General features: G+C 48.2%; 1 long non-coding RNA gene and 1 pseudogene across 1 annotated transcript; one reads left to right on the forward strand and one right to left on the reverse strand.

The window, feature by feature from the left end:
* The first annotated feature begins 2,147 nt into the window (after positions 1-2,147).
* Positions 2,148-3,678, forward strand: LOC145536808 (uncharacterized). Its single transcript, XR_014076022.1, has 2 exons — positions 2,148-2,222; positions 3,371-3,678. It is a non-coding gene; the product is annotated as an uncharacterized LOC145536808 (long non-coding RNA).
* A 17,509-nt stretch (positions 3,679-21,187) lies between these two features.
* LOC145535610 (protein FAM209 pseudogene) lies at positions 21,188-21,640 on the reverse strand (annotated as a pseudogene).
* Positions 21,641-22,497: the final 857 nt, after the last annotated feature.

The following is a 22,497-nucleotide window of genomic DNA, read 5'->3' on the forward strand; positions in this document are numbered from 1 at the left end:
AGACCGGAGGGATAAGTGAGAGGCAGCGTCACTGCCTAGAGAGGAAGACGTTAGGGGTGAGTGACAGGCTGCAACAGGTCCTAGAGACAAAAGATATCACGGAAAGTCGTCAAGGAGCCATGAGAGGCAGTGTCCGGTCCTAGAGGGGACGACCTCAGATCAGTAAGAGGCAGCGACAGGTCCTAGAGAGGAAAGACGTCACGGATCAGTGAGAGGCGGCGACAGGTCCTAGAGAGGAAAGACGTCTGGGATCAGTGAGAGGCGGCGTCCGCTCCTAGAGAGGATGACGTCACGGATCAGTGAGAGGCGGCGTCCAGTCCTAGAGAGGAAAGACCTCTGGGATCAGTGAGAGGCGGCGTCCAGTCCTAGAGAAGAAAGACGTCTGGGATCAGTGAGAGGCGGCGTCCCGTCCTAGAGAGGAAAGACGTCTGGGATCAGTGAGAGGCGGCGTCCAATCCTAGAGAGGACGACGTCAGGGATCAGTGAGAGGCAACGTCACTTCCTAGAGAGGAAGACCGGAGGGATAAGTGAGAGGCAGCGTCACCGCCTAGAGAGGAAGACGTTAGGGATGACTGACAGGCTGCAACAGGTCCTAGAGACAAAAGATATCACGGAAAGTCGTCAAGGAGCCATGAGAGGCAGTGTCCGGTCCTAGAGAGGACGACCTCAGATCAGTAAGAGGCAGCGACAGGTCCTAGAGAGGAAAGACGTCACGGATCAGTGAGAGGCGGCGACAGGTCCTAGAGAGGAAAGACGTCTGGGATCAGTGAGAGGCGGCGTCCGCTCCTAGAGAGGATGACGTCACGGATCAGTGAGAGGCGGCGTCCAGTCGTAGAGAGGAAAGACGTCTGGGATCAGTGAGAGGCGGCGTCTGGTCCTAGAGAGGAAAGACGTCTGGCATCAGTGAGAAGCGGCATCATGTCCTAGAGAGGAATACGTCACGGATGAGTAAGAGGCGGCGTCAGGTCCTAGAGAGGAAGACGTGAGGGACCAGTGAGAGGCGGTATCATGTCCTAGAGAGGAAAGATATCATGGAGCTCTGAGAGGCGGAGTCCAGTCCTAGAGAGGACGACCTCTGGGATCAGTGATAGGCGGCGTCAGGTCCTAGAGAGGACAACGTCAGGGATCAGTGAGAGGCGGCGTCCAGTCCTAGAGAGGAAAGACGTCTGGGATCAGTGAGAGGCGGCATCCAGTCCTAGAGAGGAATGACGTCTGTGATCAGTGAGAGGCGGCGTCCTGTCCTAGAGAGGACAACGTCAGGGATCAGTGAGAGGCGGCGTCCAGTCCTAGAGAGGAAAGACGTCTGGGATCAGTGAGAGGCGGCGTCCAGTCCTAGAGAGGAAACACGTCTGGGATCAGTGAGAGGCAGCGTCCCGTCCTAGAGAGGACGACCTCAGGGATCAGTGAGAAGCGGCATCATGTCCTAGAGAGGAATACGTCAGGGATGAGTAAGTGGCGGCCTCAGGTCCTAGAGAGCAATACGACAGCGATCAGTGAGAGGCGGCCCCACGTCCTAGAGAGGAAGACGTCAGGGACCAGTGAGAGGTGGCGTCAGGTCCTAGAGAGGACGACCTCAGGTATCAGTGAGAGGCGGCGTCCGGTCCTAGAGAGGAAAGATATCACGGATATGTGAGAGGCGGTGTCACGTTTTAGAGAGGATCGACGTCAGGGATCATTGAAAGGTGGGCACGGGTACTAGAGAGGAAAAGCATCACGGAGCCGTGAGAGGCAGTGTCACATCCTAGAGAGGACGACGTCAGGGATCTGTGAGAGGAGGCGTCCGTTCCTAGAGAGGACGACCTCAGGGATCAGTGAGAGGCGGCGTCCAGTCCTAGAGAGGAAAGACGTCTGTGATCAGTTAGAGGCGGCGTCCTGTCCTAGAGAGGACAACGTCAGGGATCAGTGAGAGGCGGCGTCCAGTCCTAGAGAGGAGAGACGTCTGGGATCAGTGAGAGGCGGCGTCCGGTCCTAGAGAGGATGACGTCACGGATCAGTGAGAGGTGGCGTCCAGTCCTAGAGAGGAAAGACGTCTGGGATAAGTGAGAGGCGGCGTCCAGTCCTAGAGAGGAAAGACGTCTGGGATCAGTGAGAGGGGGCGTCCGCTCCTAGAGAGGAAAGACGTGTGGGATCAGTGAGAGGCGGCGTCCAGTCCTAGAGAGGATGACGTCACGAATCAGTGAGAGGCGGCGTCCAGTCCTAGAGAGGAAAGACGTCTGGGATCGGTGAGAGGCGGCGTCCAGTCCTAGAGAGGAAAGACGTCTGGGATCAGTGAGAGGCGGCGTCCAGTCCTAGAGAGGAAAGACGTCTGGGATCAGTGAGAGGCGGCGTCCAATCCTAGAGAGGACGACGTCAGGGATCAGTGAGAGGCAACGTCACTTCCTAGAGAGGAAGACCGGAGGGATAAGTGAGAGGCAGCGTCACCGCCTAGAGAGGAAGACGTTAGGGGTGAGTGACAGTCTGCAACAGGTCCTAGAGACAAAAGATATCACGGAAAGTCGTCAAGGAGCCATGAGAGGCAGTGTCCGGTCCTAGAGGGGACGACCTCAGATCAGTAAGAGGCAGCGACAGGTCCTAGAGAGGAAAGACGTCACGGATCAGTGAGAGGCGGCGACAGGTCCTAGAGAGGAAAGACGTCTGGGATCAGTGAGAGGCGGCGTCCGCTCCTAGAGAGGATGACGTCACGGATCAGTGAGAGGCGGCGTCCAGTCCTAGAGAGGAAAGACGTCTGGGATCAGTGAGAGGCGGCGTCTGGTCCTAGAGAGGAAAGACGTCTGGGATCAGTGAGAAGCGGCATCATGTCCTAGAGAGGAACACGTCAGGGATGAGTAAGAGGCGGCGTCAGGTCCTAGAGAGGAAGACGTGAGGGACCAGTGAGAGGCGGCATCATGTCCTAGAGAGGAAAGATATCATGGAGCTCTGAGAGGCGGAGTCCGGTCCTAGAGAGGACGACCTCTGGGATCAGTGAGAGGCGGCGTCAGGTCCTACAGAGGACAACGTCTGGGATCAGTGAGAGGCGGCGTCCAGTCCTAGAGAGGAAAGACGTCTGGGATCAGTGAGAGGTGGCGTCCAGTCCTAGAGAGGAATGAGGTCTGTGATCAGTTAGAGGCGGCGTCCTGTCCTAGAGAGGACAACGTCAGGGATCAGTGAGAGGCGGCGTCCAGTCCTAGAGAGGAAAGACGTCTGGGATCAGTGAGAGGTGGCGTCCGTTCCTAGAGAGGAAAGACGCCACGAAGCCGTCAGAGGTGGTGTCAAGGTCCTAGAAAGGGTTAGGGTTAGGGGTTAGGGGTTGGGTTAGGGTTTGCGGTTAGGGTTAGGGTTCAGTACCCACCTTGAGGCCAGGGTGCAGGCTCACGGCGTCCTCTCCCCTCAGCGGGGCAAGAGGCTAGTGTGCCAGTCTCAGCCACCTGCCCTGAAGACCGAGGAGCAGTCCAAGCACGAGCTGATGGACAAGGACAAGGAGGAGCAGCTGTTTCTCTTCACATAGCTCGCGGGGCTCCTTCTGGCTGAACAGAATCATAGACGGAGGCATGGGGAGCAGAGGCGGAGCCTGCACGCCAGCACTGGACCCCCGCCCTCGCCCCTCGTCCCCCATGCTTTGCCTTCAGACTCACCTTAAATAAAAGCTGTGTTGCTCAGGTACCTCCAGGCCTGTCTCGGGAGGCAGGCACGGTAACAAAATGTCAGTCTCCCCTCATTTGTCACTTAAACCAGCAAATGATAAGGGGTAGAGGAAGAGATGGTTGGATGGCCTCACCGACTGAATGGACGTGAGTTTTTAGCAAACTCCGAGAGATAGTGAAGGGACAGGGAAGGCTGGTGTGCTGCAGTCCATGGGGTCGCAGAGAGTCAGACATGACTCAGTGACTGAACAACAATGATAAGGGATGAGCCCATTTGGATGTCCTGTCAGTCAGCTGCTGAGACAGACGTCCTGCGGTGACTGGGGTGGGATCAATTGCAGTTCTGCACAAGGTGAGGTGGGAGATCAACGGCATGTTAACCTGAGGTGACAGGTAAAAACTCCAGTGTAAACCGAAGTGATGTGTGTGATCCACCCTGGGATCTTCTTCAGCTCCACCCAACACTGATGCGTTGTAGGATGACTCCTAGCTGCCAAGGAGCTCAAGTGTGGGAACAAGCACTGTTACACTTGAGGTGAGATGTAGGCTCAGACTCAGGCTCTCTGAGACGTAATTGTGAAGTTCATCCATTTTTCTACCTGAGGGATGTAGAGGATCATCTCTAGGTGGAACTGAGTGGAGGTGTGGGGTCAGCTCAACACAGAGGGTGAGGTGTGGCCTCAGCCCCGAAATCCAGGGAGGTGAGGTGTGGGTCACTGCCAGCTCCACCAAGGGTTTAGGTGTGGGTCAGCCCCCAACTCCTCCATGGGGTGAGGTGAGGGGTCAGCCCCCAACTACACATGGGGTGTTGTTTGAGGTCAGCCCCAGCTGCACCATGGGGTTTGGAGTGGCTTCACCCCCAGCTCCACTTGGGGTGAGAAGTGGGTTCAGCCCCAGCTCCACAGTGGGGCGAGATGTGGGATCAGCCCCAGGTCCACCTTGAGGTGAGATGTGGGGTCAGATCCAACTCCACCTGGGGTGAGTTGTGGGTCAGTGCTTGCTCCACAGTAGGGTGAGGTATGTCGTCAGCCCTAACACGTGTGGGATGAGGGGTGGGGTCAGGCCCATTTCCATTGTGGTGTGAGCTGTGGGATCAGCCCCAACTCCACGTGGGGTGAGGTATGGGTTCAGCCCCAGCTCCACCATGGGGTGAGGTGTGGCGTCAGCCCAACTGTTCTGTGGGGTGAAGTCTGGGGTCAGCCCCTAACTCCACCATGGGGTGAGATTGAGGTCAGCTCCAGCTCCACGTGGGGTGAGGTGTCGGTTCACACAACCCCACGAGGGGTGAGGTGTGGGGTCAGCACCAACTGTATGTGTGGTGAGGTGTGGGGTCAGTCTCAACTCCACATGGGGTGAGTTGTGTGGTGAGCACCAGCTCCACCATGGGGTGAGCTGTGCCGTCAGCCCCTGCTCCACCATCTGGTGAGATGTGTGGTCAGCCAAAACGCCACCGTAGGGTGTGGTATGGAGTAAGATCCATCTCCACTGTGGGGTGAGGTGTGTGGTCAGCCCCAGGTCCACAGAGGGGTGAGGTCTGGGGTCTACCCCAAACTCCTCCATTGTGTGAGTTGTGGGGTGTGCCCCCAACTCCTCCGAGTGGTGAGGTGTGGTGTCAGCCCTAATTCCACCGTGGGATGAGGTGTTGGGTCAGCCCCAGGTCCACCATGGGGTGAGGTGTGTAGTCATCCACGACTCCACTGTAGGGTGTGGTGTGGGGTAAGGCCCATCTCTACCGTGGGGTGAGGTGTGGGGTCAGCCCTATCTCCACTGTGGAGTGAGTTGTGTGGTCAGCCCCAGCTCCACCGTGGGCTGAGGTCTGGGGTCTACTCACAAGTCCTCCGTGGGTTGAGGTGTGGGGTCAGTCCCCAACTCTTCCATGGGATGAGGTGTGTTGTCAGCCCCAAATCCACCGTGGGGTGATGTTTGGGTCAGCCCCACTGGGGGTGAGGTGTGGGGTCAGCACCAGCTCCACCATTGGGTGAGGTGTGGGGTCAGCTCCCAACCCCGCCACGTGGTGAGGTGTGGGGTCAGACCAACTCCTCTGTGGGGTGGGGTGTGTGCTCAGCCCCCAGCTCCACGTGGGGAGAGGAGTGGGATTAGCCAAAACTCCATGTGGGTTGAGCTGCGGAGTCAGCCCCATCTCCACCTGGGTTGAAATGTGGTATCAGACCCAGGTCCACCGTGGGCTGAGGTGTGGGATCAACCGCCAACTCCACGTGGGTTGTTGTGTGGGGTTAGTGCAACTCTACATGGGATGAGGTGTGGGATCACCGCAAGGTCCACCTTGAGGTGAGGTGTGGGGTCAGATCCAACTCCACTTGGGGTGAGTTGTGGGTTCAGCCAAAGCTCCACAGTTGGTTGAGGTATGTCGTCAGCCCTAACACACGTGGGATAAAGTGTGGGGTCAGGCCCATTTCCACCGTGGTGTGAGCTATGGGATCAGCCCCAACCCACAGCCAGCAATTCCATTTGGGGTGAGGTGTGGGGTCAGCCCCCAACCCAAAGTGGGGTGAGGTGTAAATCAGGCGGAAATCCACTTGGGGTCAGGTGAGGGGTCCACCCAACTCCACGTGCAGTGAGGTGTGGTGTCAGCCCCGAATGCACCATGGGATGAGATGTTGGGTCAGCCCCACTGGGGGTGAGGTGTGAGGTCAGCACCAGCTCCACCATGGGGTGAGGTGTGGGTTCAGTCCCCAACTCCTCCGTGGGGTGAGGTTTTGGATCAGTCCCAACTTCATCATGGGGTGAGGTGTGGGGACAGCCCCCAACTGCTCCATGGGGTGAGATGTGGGGTCATTTCCCAACCCCTCCATTGGTGAGGTGTGTATTCAGCTCCAACTCCATCATTGGGTGAGGTGTGGGTTCCTGCCTCATCTCCTCCGTGGGGTGAGGTATGGGATCAGCCCCAGGTCCACCATGGTGTGAGGTGTGGGGTAAGCCCTACTGTGGGCTAAGGTTGTGGGTAAGCCCCCACCGTGCGGTTAGGTGTGGTGTCAGCCACAATTCCACAATGGGGTGAGGTGTGGGGTCAGCCCATGCTCCACCATGGGGTGAGGTGTGGGGTCAGTCCGCAACTCTTCCGTGGGATGAGGTGTGGTGTCAGCCCCAAATCCACCGTGGGGTGAGGTGTTGGGTCAGCCCCACCAGGGGTGAGGTGTGGGGTCAGCCCCAGCTGCACCATGATATGAGGTGTTGGGTCAGCCCCAGGTCCACCGTCGGATGGTGTGTTGAATCAGCCCCAGATCCACTTGGCTTGAGGTGTGGGGTTGGGCCCAGCTCCACCGACAGGTGAGGTGTGAGGTGAGCCTCAGCTCATCCGTGGCGAGACGTGTGGTGTCAGCCCCAGCTCCTCCGTGTGGTGAGGTGTGGGGTTAGAACCAGCCGGCCCATGGGGTCAGGTGTCGGATCAGTACCAGCTCAACCGTTGGGTGAGGTGTGGTGTCAGCCCGAGCTCTACCGTGGGGTCAGGTGTGGGGTCAGCTCAAGCTCCACTGTGGGGTTAGTAGTGGGGTCAGCCCCAGCTCCACCACTGGGTGATGTGGGGTCAGCCCCAGCTCCCCCATGGGGTGAGGTGCGAGGTCAGCCCCAAATCCACCATGGGGTGAGGGGTCGTAAAGGGAAGAGGAGAAGGGAGCGACAGAGGATGAGATTGTGTGGATGGCACCACCGACTCAATGGACGTGAGTTTGAGCAAACTCCGGGAGATCATGAGGGACAGGGAGGCCTGGCGTGCTGCAGTCCATGGGGTCACAGAGTGTGGGTCACGACTTGGGGACTGAACAACAAAGAGGTACTCATAAGCAAAACTCTTAAGGTTGCTATTTCAGGGAATGGCCACAAGGCGGCAGGATTCTTGCATGCCCAGTTGTGATAACCTTGGCAATGAAAACTTTCGAGTTTTAACTCAGGACTGTAATTTAATATGGAATGTACCTGAAGAAACACCCCAAAGCTTGTGTGTTCTTCCTGAACATTCTTATGTATTTATTTTAATAATTTTATGTATTTATTGGCCATGCCACGCGGCTCGTGGGATCTTTATTTCCCTGCCCAAGGATCGAACCTTCGCCCTCTGCATTGGCAGCATAGAATCTTAACCACTGAACTGCAGGGAAGTCCCCCTGAGCATTCTTTTTTTAAACGAACCTTTATTTTATACTGTAGTGGCACTGACATACTATGTGTTGTTGGTGGCAGGTGAACGGAATGTATTTTCTATTTTGTTGTTGTTGTTCAGTCGCCAAGTCATGTCTGACTCTTTTTGTAGGAGCGTTCCCTTTTTATCAGGCCCTGTTACACTGGTAAAACATCTATTTGTGTATACATAAGTGTACTTAATTATAAATGTCTAGGTACATAGATACATAAACGTCCAGATTGATAGTGATATAAATGTCTAGGTACATAGATATATAAATGTCTATATGCATAGATATATAGATACATAAATACCTAGATACATAGAAACATAAATATCTATATACATAGACATATCAATATCTGTATACATGGAAGATGGTTACACAGTGGAAAATGCAAGAGACAACCTTATCGACAAAATAAGTGATAAAGATCGTGGCCTTTATAAGAGTATACTAGGAGAGAGAAACATAAACAATTTCAAACAAAGAGAACAAAGCTAACCACGATTCATGTAACTAGTTTTAATCTGGTGGCAATAAACCAAGTCCCCAGGGGAGTCAGTAGATGATGGCAAATTCTGGAAGGGTCAGATAGTGAAAACAAATTCAATGTTTCATCTTTGTTTACAAAGTATACCTTATCAATTTATGGATTCATACTTGTTGATACCTCCTTAAGTATGTATCATCCTATATATATCCTCACATGGCCACATCCAAACTGTTTCAACTCAAATCATTCCAAGCATAACTCCAACTTGTTGCAACTCTAGTTAGTCAGTTGTTGCAATTTCATGAAACAGGCACATTGTGATTCTTTCGTATAGACCAGTAAAGGCTAGGGTTTCTGTCTAATGTTTTTTTTAGAGGCCTTAGAAATCATTGAAAATTTCAACTCTTCTCCCTGCTTCACCTTGTTCTGATTCAATCGACATGGGAAGAGCTGTGGAAAGAGTGTTTAATATAATCTGAACTCACCAGGTATCTATTATTTGGTGTACATGAAGATCTGAGAAGTAGACTTTGATGGGTATAACAAGAAATATTGTGGATGTAGAACATAATTAGAAATTGCGAGAGTCATTTGACCAGAGAACAATCACAATGGGTCAACTTTATCTCCCACACCCATGAGGACAAGTTTATCTTGGTAATAACATCAGCAACTGAGGAGTGAAAGTGTTATATCACTGTGAAAAATGATTATGAAAAGAAATCTATGAAATGTTTTCATAGATAGAACACAACTTTCCAAGAGGCTTTAAATTTCAGGTAAATGTTTTATTCTTTGAAATCTTGAGTGGATTACAGACTCGGTGTACGTTTTACAGACTGTTCCAAGTAACATTCTATTCCATCCTGGAACGAATACATCACTTTGATTCATGCCCTTGTGACACACTTAATCAGACTTGGAGACAATCTATGTTGGAGAGTGCTGTCAACCAATTTGTGCATACCAGCTGCAGATCTGACAAGAAACATTTACTCTCCCGTGGTTGTTGCTGTTCAGTTGCTGAGTTGTGTCTGACTCTTTGTGACCCCATGGACTGCAGCACGCCAGGAATCCCTGTCCTTCACCATCTCCTGGAGATTGCTCAAACTGCTGTCCACTGAATTGGTGATGCCATCCAACCATCTCTCCCTCTGTCGTCCCCTTCTCCATTTGCCTTCAATCTTTCCCAGTATCAGTCTTTTCCAGTGGGTCGGCTCTTCACATCAGGTGGCCGAAGGATTGGAGCTTTGGTTTCAGCATCAGTCCTTCCTATGAATATTCAGGACTGATTTCCTTTAGGATTGACTGGTTTGATCTCCTTGCAGTCCAAGGGACTCTCAAGAGTCTTCTCTAGCACCACAGTTTGAAAGCATCAGTTCTTCGGTGCTCTGCCTTCTTTGTGGTCCTACTCTCACATCCGTATATGACTACTGCAAAAACCGGTAGCTTTTACTCCCACATACGGGATGTCAAATTTGCTTTTACATACTGCCTGCTGTATTTAGACTCTCGGTTCAGACTTCATGTAACCATGTAGTGTTGTATTTAAATCCAATTTGAAACAAAGCTTTAAGAATGTTTTGCCTACCAGTAGCGTTCTATTTTCACCAGCACCTCTTACCTTGGTGTGACATCTCAAAACTCAGAAATCCTTACATGTTGATATGAATATCAATTTCATTGTAGCAGAGTTTGAACAGAGAAGTGAAAAAATCAGGATGCCTATTTTATCCGATTTCTCCAGGCAGAAAATTGAAGCTGCTTGTTGCTGTTCAGTCACTCAGTCGTGTCCAACTCTTTGCGACCCCATAGATTTCAGCACGCTGGGCTTCCCTGTCCTTCACCATCTCCCCGAGTTGGCTCAAACTCATGTCCGTTGGGTCGGTGATGCCATCCAACCATCTCGCCCCCCGTCGTCCCCTTCTTCTTCTGCCGTCAGTCTTTGAAATTGAAACTGTTAGAAGGCAGAGTTCATGCAGCTTATGGGCTCCTTGACTCAATCTTTTTGCAGGAATTTTCTTATGTATTTTTTCAAGTGTGACCTTTCCTTCATATAATAGCCAATAACAGAATTAGAAGAAACTAATTTGAAATGACGGAATGTTTCCACCCTGACAATCTGAACACAAAGAAACCAGTGGGAACTGCAAAGATCTGGGGTCAGGCTTTTAAGAATATTTTAGGTTGGCAAATAATAACCAATATGCTTTCAATTTGAACAATGTTTATTCTGATAAAGAAGATCCTTTTCTAGAAGGCTTCCAGTGTGGCTGCCTCCTGCTGGAAGCCTTGGATGATGGAATCAGGGCACTTTCTGTCTGTCTGTACAGGACCCTGGGCTCATCTCTAAGAAATCCCTGGATCTCCCCTGCATCCTGACCACCATGTGCCCAAAGATATTGGTAACGGCTTGGTTTTGCCTGTTGAAGTGTTTAATGACAAAGATTCTTTCAGTTTCCTGGTGTGGGTGACATGTGGAGCCCAGTGATGATTTTTTCTTTAAGAACCTTACTTGCTAGTGAAAGGTTGTTGCTGAGCCACAGAAAAACGGCCGGGATTCTTGGCCTCTGGAGGAGAAGAATTCAATCCTGGGCCAGAGACGAGGCTGGATCGCTCAGAGCTTTGGTGTGATCAAGTTTTATTAAAGTATAAAGGAGATAGAGAAAGCTTCTGACATAGGCATCAGAAGGGGGCAGGAAGAGCACCCCCCTGCTAGCCTTCAGCTGGATGTTATATAGTCACTAGCAGTTTGTTAATGTAAGGAAGAAATGTCTTATACTCAGACATTGTTCCCCGAATCTATGTAAATGAAACTATTTGCATGATCTGCCTTTCTGCAAAATTCAAGTCAATCGTTTTATGACTCGGCATGTCCAGTGACCAGATTATTCGAAAATACATCCTATGGATGAGGGGTCTGGTGCCATTCTGAGTTTAACATGCTGGTTTGCCAGGTAGGTTCTGAGCCATTAGGCGGAAGACAGCATTTGGGGTAAATGCAGAGTACATTAACATAGCTTAAGACAAACATTTCCTTAAGAAAAATGCATTGGTTAACTCAAAGTTTGAGAATAGTTAACTTCAGGTGAAACCAGGTGTCATGGCAACACAGTATTTTTTTTTAATACATTTATTTATTTTAGTTGGGGTCTAATTACTTGACAATATTGTAGCAGTTTTTGCCATCCATTGACATGAATCAGCCATGAGTTTACATGTGTTCCCCTTCCTGGACCCCCCTCCCACCTCCCTCCCCATCCCATCCCTCTGGGTCATCCCATTGCCCCAGCCCTGAGGGTGGGACATTCTGGGAGAATAGCATTGAAACATGTATATTATCATATGTGAAACAGAACACCATTCCATGTTCGATGCATGAGACAACACAGTATTTTAAGAGAAACCTCTTTTAAATTTGTATAGAGAAGGGGAAAAATATCGCTAGTTTGTTTTTTCCTGCCGCTTAAGAGAGATAAAATGCCTGACACTTGCAGCCTATTTCCTCCGTTTGGAGACCCCTGGCCTTCCTGCCTGTTGCCCTCTCTCATTCCCCCCTTTTCTTTTAGGAGAATTATGTTGCCTAGGGAAAAGGGATGTCGTTTTTGTTCCATAACTGCTTCCAAGCTGACAAGGGGCGTTGTTCCTAAATTATTGAGGCAACATATTCTCCTAACTCTCATATTGAGGGTGTCTGATCCAGGGGCCCCGAATAGTAGTTGGAGGAAGCTGCAGCAGTAGCAGGCATTTAAGCCACCATCACCATCTGTAACTTAAAAGCTCTCATGCACCTAGAAACAAATCCAGTTACACAGTTACGGATGCAGGGAGTAAACAGCAAAAACAAAATCACCAGAATTATTGTAATTAAACTAGTTTTCCCCCATGGGGAACTAGTTAACGTCTCCCAAAGTGAGGCAATCGAGGCTCCAGGAGTATCCATAGCCCCAATCATCTTGTTCATGTGTTTAGCAAAATGAGTAACGTTGGTGCTCGTATCAGGTATATATGTACAGCACTGGGTATGAATAATGGCACAAGTTCTTCGTTGCGCAGCTCTCCGAATATCTAAAGCCAATCTGTTTTGTAAAACCACCTTTCTAATTTGTGCTTGTTCAGCATTAAGAGCTGAAATAGCTTTTTGAGAATCTTGCAATGCCTGTTGAGTAAAATTAGTCAAAGCACCTACTCGTAGCATAACGTCTGTAGTTCCCAAAGAGGGAACAAACATTGCAGCCAAATAATCATACCAGTGAAATATAGACCTTGCCCACCGAGTTTTAAGGTGGGGTAAATTAGCAGGTTTTTTTGGAAGCTCTGAAAAGATAGAGCCGTGAGTAAAGGCGAGACCTAGGGTGCATCTCCCTGTCCAACCAGGGGGAAGCCATGCCCATAGGTAAGAGCCACATATCCAATAAGTCCCGTTTGGAGCAAGCCAGCGTGACTGAGATATCCAGTCCCAATCAGTGCCTGGCCAGACAAAGGGAGGACCTGAATTGGGGTTGGAAAACACGGGAATGATTACATTGCATATTTCCCGAGGCAAAAGTCCCAAGTGTTTCCAATCATTATAATTAAGTTGTTGACTAACTTCCGGGGATGGCTGTATTTGTTCCCAGCATATAGGGGCAGTAGATATTAGACGTCCTTTTTCAGGAGTTAGCCATATAACCTCATCCCATATTTGATAAACATCAGGTAAAAAGCCATTAGATCTAGACCTATTTGCCTTATGTGTGGCAAAAGAGTCATTAAACCGAGACAATGTATAATCAAAATTAAAAGTCACGTTATGTCCATAGTTAAGGTACAAAGTGTTGCACCAGTCCATTTTAGGGTTGTTAGATGTCATTAGTTTAAGAAGAGGCGTCACATAGGATTGTTGTCGAAGGTATTCGCAGACTTGGAGAAAGTCTTTTCCTTGAAGTGGAGATGTCCACCACGGGAAGCCTTCCACTGATGAAGAGGGGAGTGCTCCGCAGACCCAGCAGTTAGACCGATTATGAAAGGCAGCGTAGGAGTGAGCCCAGGACAGGAAGGCATTATCTTGAGGATCAAACGGCAGACTCAGGACCTTTGGAGTCAGCAGAAGTAGGCTCACATAGATGATCAGGCCCATCTGAAAGGTACAAAGTCAGAGCATAGAAAGTCAAGACATAAAATGAAGCCACTTAGTTCTGGTCAGGGTGCCACCTCTTAACTCGAGTGTGATGTACCCACGAATCAATTCCTGGCACTTTGACAGCTGTGGGAGAAGAAAGAATAACTTGGCAAGGACCTTCCCAGAGGGGCTCAAGGGATTGGCCACCAGACCCAAAGTTTGTATGAGGACCTCAGTTCCTGGCTCAAATAGAGGCTTGCTTGACTCAGAGGCTGGGTCAGGAGTCCTCTCCCGGAGTTCTGTTAATGCCTGTTGAAAAGCTGAGAGCCGAGTTACATAATTAGTTAATTCCAAGGCTTCAGGGTCTATAACAATGTCTGTGCGTAAGAAACGCCTTCTATAAATACATTTAAAGGGGGACAGTCCCTCCTTTTTGGGGGCAGTTCGAGCCCTCATTAAAGCTATGGGTAGGACTTTAATCCAATTGTCCTGAGTCTCTTGAGTTAATTGACGCAGGTGTCTTTTGATAATGTCATTAGCTTTTTCAACCTTTCTTGAGGATTGGGGTCTCCAGGAACAGTGTAAGTGATATTCTATTCCTAGAGCTTTAGACACCCCCTGAGTTACGGCAGCTTTAAAGGCGGAGCCGTTGTCACTCTGAAGGCTCCGTGGCAGCCCAAACCTTGGGATAATTCTATGGATTAAAATCTTTATAACCTCCTTAGCCTGTTCACTAAGACAGGGAAAAGCCTCAATCCATTCAGTAAAAGTATCCACCCACCCAAACTTGTAAGCAAGAATATCCATTAGCAAAAAAAAAAAAAAAAAAATATCCATTAGCTTTTGGCATATGAGTAAAATCAATTTCCCACCCAGTCCTCTCCAGGATACTTTCCACTTCGTTGTAATCCAGATTTTGCCAGCTTTTTAGTCTTTGGGTTATTTTTTTGACAAACCTCACACCTTTTGATAATGTTCTCTCAAGTTTTTATTACATTTTTACCTTCAAACAAATGAGAAGCCATCTGGTAAGTACTCTCTGCACCCAAATGAAAACTCTGGTGTAAACCCTTAAGGATTTTCCATTGAGCATTTTCAGGAATTATTAATCATCCATCTTCGGACTGTAACCATCCTTTATCAGTAATCTTTGCTCCTCTTTTCTCATCTTTCTAATTCTTCCTCAGTATATTGTGGTTTTTCCCGCTCCACAGGACCTGTCCAGATCAAAGGCGTCTGTAGTGAAGGGGATTGGGTAAAGTGCTGCTTTTCTGGCGTCAGCCAGCTGATTACCTTCGGGCTATTTTACTCCCATCCCTGTTGTGTCTTTTGCAATGCATAACAGCTACTTCCTTAGGACAATATATAGCAGTTAAAAGTCTCCCGATCTCTCTGAAATGTTTAATAGGTTCTCCTGTTGCTGTGTTAAACTGCCTTTCTTTCTATATGGCAGCACAAGCATGTAAAGTCAAATAAGCAGACTTAGAATCAGTGTAGATATTTACTCGCTGCCCTTTGTTTAACTCTAGAGCTCGGGTCAGAGCCACAAGCTCCGCTAACTGAGCACTAGTTCCCTGGGGGAGAGATTTTGTTTTGAAAACCTGTTCAGCCATCACCACTGCATAACCTGCTTTATGCTTTCCATCTCGAACAAGAGAACTGCCATCTGTAAATATTTCCATGTCAGGATTGTCTAATGGGGTATCCATTAGATCTTCCCGAGCTGCATAGTTTAAAGTTAGAAATTGGGAACAATCACGATCTGGTGTTTCATTTTCCTTCTCAGGAAGGAAAGTGGCAGGATTTAAATTCCCACAAACCTTAAGCTTAGTTACTGGTCCTTCTAACAACAATGACTGATATTTAAGAAGCCTACTGTCTGTCATCCAGATATTAACCTTAGAATTTAAGATTCCACTCACATCATGAGAAGTCAGTACAGTAAGGTTTCATCCATTAATTATTTTTAAAGCTTCTGGTGCTAATAAAGCCGCTGCTCCAATTACTCTTAGGCGGTGGGGCCACCCACGTGAAATTACATCTAATTGTCGGCTTAGATAAGCAATAGGTTGCTGGTGAGGTCCTCGGGGTTGTGTTAAAACTCCCAAGGCCATACCTTTTCTTTTAGTGACAAACAAATTAAATTCTGACCCTGTGGGCAAGCTCAGAGCGGGAGCTTGCAGGAGAGCCGCCTGTAGAACCTTAAAAGCCTTTTGAGTATCTGGAGCCCAAACCAGTTTGTCGGTTTGGGCCTGCTGAGTTTCAGCGATACGTTTATATAAAGGCCGGGCAAGTTCCCCATAACCCGGAATCCAAATGCGACAGTAGCCTGTGATTTCCAAAAATCCTCTCGGTTGTCTTAAAGTCATAGGTAGGGGATGATTTAGTATAGGTTTAATTCTCTCGGGGCCTATGGCCCTAGTCCCTTCTGATATGATTAGGCCCAGATATCTAACAGATTGTTGACAAAGCTGAGCCTTTTCTCTTGATGCCTTGTAACCGCAGCCTGCCAGAAAGTTTGAGACATCTTCTGAGGCTTGTGAACAAGCTTCCTCTGTCTCAGCACAGAGCAAAATATCATCTACATATTGTAACACCACCGCTCCAGAACTATTAAAGTGTTGTAGATCCCGGGACAAACTTTGTCCAAATAAGTGAGGACTGTCACGAAATCCCTGGGGCAAAACTGTCCAGGTTAACTGAGACGCTGGCTGCGTAGGGTCTTCAACGGCAAATAGAAATTGACTTTCCTCCGCCAAAGGCACTGAATAGAAGGCATCTTTTAAATCCATTACTGAGAAATATTTGGCTCGTTCAGGAATTTCAGACAATAGAGTATAAGGATTAGGCACCACAGGATGTAAAGGAACTACAGCCTCATTTATTATTCCTAAGTCTTGAACTAGTCTCCAGTTACCATTTGATTTCTTTATACCCAAAATAGGAGTGTTGCATGGACTGTTACAGGGAATTAATAGTCCCTGCTCCTTTAAATTTTCGATGATGGGTCTTAACCCTTCCTTAACCTCAGGTTTTAGTGGATACTGCTTCTTATGTGGGAATAAGTGCCGGTCTTTGAGCTTATCAACTACAAGAATAGCATTTTGTGCTCGACCCACCGATTTTCCATCAGCCCATACTCTAGGGTTTACATTTGGTTCAATTAAAGGGAGAGAAAGGGAGGGCTCCATATTCATGAAAACAGAGGCATGGACATTACTCAGTATCTCTCTCCCCAAAAGGGGTGAGGGCGATTCTGGCACGATCAGAAACTCGTGTGAAAATAGCACCGAATCCCAGTCACAACTGACAGAAACACAGAAGTAATACCTTTTGGCTCGTCCAGACAGTCCCATTATGGAAGCGAATCGGGAAGAAAGTGGGCCAGGGGCTTCAGTAAGCACGGAGTAAGTTGCCCCAGTATCTAAAAGGAAATTGACGGATTGGCCTCTCACAGTTATTAATACCCGGGGTTCCTCAGGTGTAATTAGGACGGGAGCTTGTGTGGGGACCCCCGGGCACCTTCAGTCCTGATTGTCTTGAGAGTCAGACCCCTGAAACCTACGCCTCTGCGGGCAGTCTCTCCTCCAGTGTGGTCCTTTGCAGACAGGACCTGGAGCCGGGGGCGGCTTAAATGCCTGAGGGCAATCCCGCTTGAGGTGCCTCTCCTTTCCACAGTAAGAGCAAACCCATCCCTTTTCACCTGGGTCCCTCTGGGCATTTTTCTCAGGCTATTTAAGAACAGTTCTTACAGCCATTGCGAAGGCTTCCGCCTTTTTCTTTGTCTTTTTCTGCCTTTCTTTCTTTTCTTCATATTCCCTACCATAATAGACTGTCTGAGCCAGTTGTAACAGATTATCTAAAGACTGGTTAGGTCCATACGCCCGTTTTAATAGCTTACGGCGGATATCTGGAGCCGACCGAGTGAGAAATCCATCTTTTGAGATCGCTTTTCCCTCCTCACTTTCGGGATCAATCTCAGTGAATCTGCGAAGGGCTTCTCTCAGTCTATCTAGGAATTGACCAGGAGCTTCCTTTTCCTCCTGTTTTATGTTTGCCGATTTGCCATAGTTTAAAGGCTTAGCACGCGCCTGCCTGAGTCCTTCAAGAATGCATCTGACAAAATGACTCTGACCCCATCTTCCTTTAGCTGTGTTGTAGTCCCAATCTGGTTCTATAGTTGGGACCGCCTGATTCTCAGTGGGGAGAGCGGCTGTTTCGTCCTCCCTCTTCCCTACTGATTCATTACCAAGCCATTTATCTCCATAAGCAACTGCTTTTTCCAAGACTGGACTCTTTGAGTCGGGAGTCAGCGTGTGTCCCAAGATATACATCACATCCTTCCAAGTAAGGTCATAAAGCAAAGTAACACCTTTAAAAGCTCTAATATATTTTTCTGGGTCCTCTAAATAGTCTCCCAGATCCTCCTTAATTCTTTGTATTTCTTCATAAGAAAAAGGCTTATTCACTCTCATAGACTGATTATTTCTCCCGGTGGGTGCTTCATGAAGAGGCAACAGCTTGTGCCGCTGTTCCTCAGTCTCTCTGGCTGCTCTGCGCAGAAGATCCCAGGGATAGATTGGAGAAACCTGATTTTCTTTCTCTCCTTGTCTCCTGTCTTCCATCCCATCTCTCACTTCGATGGTCTGAGTTTCTACTGAAACCAAAGTAGTCTGAGGTCGTACTGAGACAGGTGTTGGTTCGACCTCTATATGGGCAGTTTGAATCTCAGTTTGGGTTTCCACTGAGACCAAGGCAGCCCTTCTTGCGGGGGTGGGGTGGGGTTCTGGTTTTCAGTTGGGAGCCCCGGGTATGGGGGCAAAGTAGGAGGACAGGAGGGAGCTGAAGGTGTCACACCCAAACCTACACCCTTAGGACACAAGTCTGGCATATTTCGCAGAGAGAAAAAGGGCAACACATATGCTACTTCTACCCATTTCTCTTGTTTTTTTTACAGAACCGGTCTAATTGTAGAACAGTATTATACTTAAGAGACCCTCCAACTGGCCACCGTTCGCCATCCTCCAGTGGGTACCGCGGCCATGCAGTATCACATAGGAAGACCAGGTGTGTCTTCTTTAAGCCCTGGGGATCAAATCTATCCTAGTTTTTCAGGATACAGTTCAAAGGAGTGAGGCTGGAATTGTTAGCTCCCATCTGTAAGAGAGAAAAAAAGCGACCAGCGCCCTCTTTCTCTCGGAGGCGTCCCTCCCTGCTCTAGATGGGGGTGTAGACAGACTTGACACCAAAGCTTTTCTTTTTCTGGTCGGACTTAGTCTGTCCCTTACCGACGCAGGCGCCGTACTCTTCCCTCCCGGTTCTACCACCGAGACGGGGTGGGGATGCACCAGGGGTAGACCTGATGGCATCCCTGACTGACGTCCAGCTCCTCGCCGTTAAAACCTTGCTTGCCTCTGATGCCACCCGGGGTGCAATCAGAGTAACCTTCCAGAATGCCTCCCAGACCAAGACCGCTGGAGGAGACATTTGTCACCTGAGTGCCTGTGCACGACCCTGAATATATTCCTGACCACAATAAGACCAATGCGCACATAAAACTGAGATGTTCCTTCCAAGCATCACCACACCAGTATAAGAGCCTCGTCTGGGCCACTAAGAGCCAGTGTTACCAAAGGAAAAAACATCCATTGCAGTTCCAATCTGAGTAACTTTTAACCTCAGAGATGTTCCCGCAGCTAGAGCTCCATCTAGCTTCCAAACTTTCGATTCCTAGCGAGGCTAGGCGCTTGCTGACTACCAACCTCAAGTTTGGGACCCAAGGAACAGTACACAGTAACAGCATAGATCACAAGTCCCTTGAAAGTCTATGACCCGACAGATAGGTTAGTACTTCTAATTCCCAAGGAGCTATGAAATGGTCAAAGAGACCGAAAAGTTTGACCGAGAAAGGAGAGTTCGGTCCACACGCTTTGCCCATTTCTGCTCGGTCCCCAAAGGAGACACTGGGTGCCTCTTGGCATTGGCAGGTCGGTATAAACCCCCGACAGGTTTCTGCCATAAGCCGTATGAGGTCACCGCGGAACCGCAGAGCAGGGCTCCTCACTTCTTTCACGCAGATTCACACAAGCACGCCATAGAGTTAGTAAAGTACAGCAGAAAACGTGTTCGCTCGGAGAACAAAGAACTAGAGCTCTAAGCATCCTTACCTTGTGGTGAAGAATTCCGGACGAGCCCGCAAGATGAAAGGGTGTTGCTGAGCCACAGAAAAACGGCCGGGATTCTTGGCCTCTGGAGGAGAAGAATTCAATCCTGGGCCAGAGACGAGGCTGGATCGCTCAGAGCTTTGGTGTGATCAAGTTTTATTAAAGTATAAAGGAGATAGAGAAAGCTGACATAGGCATCAGAAGGGGGCAGAAAGAGTACCTCCCTGCTAGTCTTCAGCTGGATGTTATATAGTCACTAGCAGTTTGTTAATGTAAGAAAGGAATGTCTTCAACTCAGAGTGACACCACACCCCTCATCCATAAGATGTATTTTCGAATAATCTGGGCACCGGACATTCCAGGCCATAAAAGGATTGACTTGAATTTTGCAGAAAGGCAGATCATGCAAATAGTTTCATTTACATAGATTAGGGGAACAATGTCTGAGTATAACATACTGGTTTGCCAAGTAGGTTCTGAGCCTTAGGCGAAAGACAGTGTTTGGGGTAAATGCACAGTACATTAACATAGCTTAAGACAAACATTTCCATAAGAAAAATGCATTGGTTAACTCAAAGTTTGAGAGTAGTTAACTTCAGCTGAAACCAGGTGTCATGGCAACACAGTATTTTAAGAGAAACCTCTCAAATTTGTATAGAGAAGGGAAAAAATATCGCTAGTTTGTTTTTTCCTGCCGCTTAAGAGAGATAAAATGTTTGACACTTGCAGCCTATTTCCTCCATTTGGAGACCCCTGGCCTTCCTGCCTGTTGCCCTCTCTCAAAAACGTGCTCAGTGTTATACATGATTTCAAGTTATGAGTCCTTCATGAAAATATTATTAGAAGACTATTTAAGCAAAATAATCACTGATGGTATAAACAGCAGCAGAAGTTCTGCTGAGCAGTAGATCTATTTAAACCTCAGATTAAAGATAAAACTCCTGAAGAATTTATGGTAATAAAACACAATGGAAATGCTGCAATGGAAATACGGAAATAAGATAACTTTTTAGAGTAGACTGGTGAAACTAAAATAATGAGATACCACTACACACTTATTGGAATGGTCAAATACAAAAATCTGACAAACCAATTACTGGCAAAGATGAGGAACCACAGGAACTCTCATTCCTTGTTAGTGGGATTGCAAAATGGTAGAATCACTTTGGAAGCAATTTCTTACAGAGCTAAACATTGTCATACCACATGATCTATCAATTACACTCCTAGACTGCTCATCAAATGATTTGCTAGTTAATACCCACACAAAAACATGCACATGAATTTTATAACAGCTTAATTCATACTCTCTCTCTCTCACCCACAAATTGGAAGCAACCAAAGTGTCCTTTAGTAGACGACTGGGTAAACAAACTTTGGTACATCAACATAGCAGAATATTATTCAAGAATAAAAAGAAATTAGCTAGCAAATCACAAAAAGAGATGGATGAAATCTGAATGAATGTTATAAAGTAAAATAAGCTAGTCTGGAAAAGGTTATACACTGCATGCTGCCAATTATACGACACTCTGGAAAAGGTCAAACTGTAGAGCAAATAAAAAATATCAGAGGCTTTTTTCTTTTGCTTCAGAATAGTTTTATTAGTTTGGATAAGGTATGTCAACAATCAACAATTCCTCTCCTACTCTGACATACAAATCCACTCAATCGGAGTCTTCGTCGCACCAGAGTTCATACAGTGTAATGTTATTGTGTGCGTCTGCAGGAACCTCGACATTGGGAGCATTGAGGTTACTGCAGGTTGCCGTGGCAAGTTTCAGATTCCGCACCCTGGACACAAATTTCACAAGGTCCATCTCCAGCTGGGTTAAGGTGGCAAACATATAGTCTTTGTCTGGGGAAGCATTTTTCTTTTTCTGTCCCGGAGAGCCAAATGAACCGCCCTGACAGGCAGGAGGAGTCTGCACATTACTCTCACCACTCTCTCCCATCAACTTCACTGTCACATACATGAGCACAATGAAGAAAAGCCAGGGAAACATGATCTTAAGCCAGTCTCGGGCATGCTCTGGTTGATTTTGCTGAATTAGACTGTATCCTCCGCAGAGCATCTTCCCCTGGATTTCTTCGGCTCTCTCTCTCAGAGAAGTAAACATTAAGGCGCAGACACAGGTAACACCCGTGGAAAAGCACAGGAACCATTTGATGGACCACATGTGAGCCGAGAGGAAACAGCTCCTGGTGCGCTGGTTTGCCCTGGCACCTGGAGACTGAGGACCAGCCAGGGCTGGGCCCTTGGTGACGTCATAGAGGGCCCCGCCCCCACCAGAACCCATGTGGCCATTGTGATGACTTCAGGGCCGAGGGTAAGAAGGCTTGCAGGGGTCAACTGGGAGTAGGGCTTAAAGGGAAATAGCGAAATTTCCAGAGGGCAATTGAAAAAGAGGTGGGGAGTGACAGAATGCCATTTCCATGCCAATGTATTCTTTCTGAACCTGGTGCTCTACTGGGAGGGTGGGTCCGTTTTCGATTTTCATTATTCCATTTGTTGAATCCAAACACTGGGCTGAGCAGAGCAGCCCCATGGGCATGTACCCCTATGGAGCAGAGGGACAAGTGGGAAAGTAAGATATTAAACCAGAGGCCACAAACTAGGAGCCACTGATGTGTTTTGTGTGGCCAACACTGTTCTTAAAAATGACTGTACTCAGTCGCTGTCGTGTGTGACTCCTTGAGACCCCATGGACAGTAGCCCACCAGCTCCTCAATCCCTGGGATTTCCCAGGCAAGAATACCGGAGTAGGTTGCCATTTCCTTCTCCAGGCATAAAGGATGTTTTAGGGCAGTGAAACTATTCTGTATGATGTTATGGAAGATACATGACACTACATATTTGTCAAAACCAGAAGAACCTTACAGCACAAAAAGTAAAGCAATGCATGCATATTTAAAAAAAACTGACATCAAGAATAGAATGCAGAATTTGACTAAAGAATGGAATTATATTACAAAT

Source organism: Giraffa tippelskirchi, chromosome X, assembly GCF_054371585.1.
Source record: "Giraffa tippelskirchi isolate mGirTip1 chromosome X, T2T-mGirTip1v1.2.pri, whole genome shotgun sequence".
In the NCBI taxonomy this organism is placed as follows: domain Eukaryota; kingdom Metazoa; phylum Chordata; class Mammalia; order Artiodactyla; family Giraffidae; genus Giraffa; species Giraffa tippelskirchi.